Here is a 597-nt window from a genome sequence, read left to right as displayed (position 1 = left end):
TATAGAAACAATCAACAGGACAAGAAGCTGGTTCTTTGAAAGAATTAACAAAACCGACAGTCCATTAGCAAACCTAACAAAAGAAAAGAGGGAGAAGACACAAATAACACGCATTAGAAACCACATGGGTGATGTGACACAGAACCAAAGGAAATCAAAAGGATAACAGAATACTATGAAGAGTTGTACTGCAACAAATTTGAAAACTTACAAGAGATGGATCCATTTTTAGATAAACACGACCTGCCTAAACTTACAAAGAGTGAAGTAGAAAACCTAAACAGACTCATAACAAAAGAAGAAATTGATCAGGTCATCAAAAGTCTCCCAACCAAAAAAAGTCCATGACCAGATGGCTTCACAGGTGAATTCTACCAAACATTCAGGGAAAAGCTGTCACCAATTCCACTCAAATTATTCCAAAAGATAGAGGAGGATGGAAAACTTCCTAATACATTTTATGAAGCAAGCATAACCCACATACCAATAGCAGAGAAGGAAGTCAGTAAGAAAGAAAATTATAGACCAATATCCCTCATGAACATAGATGCAAAAATTCTCAACAAAATCCTAGCCAACAGAATCCAGCAACACATC

At 36.3% G+C, this 597-nt stretch overlaps 1 pseudogene; it reads left to right on the top strand.

Annotated features, from left to right (window-relative positions):
• Positions 1–597, top strand: part of LOC102831795 — a 77,129-nt pseudogene that overhangs the window by 33,316 nt on the left and 43,216 nt on the right.

This window comes from Chrysochloris asiatica, unplaced genomic scaffold (genome assembly GCF_000296735.1).
Source record: "Chrysochloris asiatica unplaced genomic scaffold, ChrAsi1.0 scaffold00167, whole genome shotgun sequence".
NCBI classification, from domain to species: Eukaryota; Metazoa; Chordata; class Mammalia; order Afrosoricida; family Chrysochloridae; genus Chrysochloris; species Chrysochloris asiatica.
The sequence above is the reverse complement of the archived record's forward strand: the minus strand, read 5'-3'. Positions and strand labels throughout refer to the sequence as shown.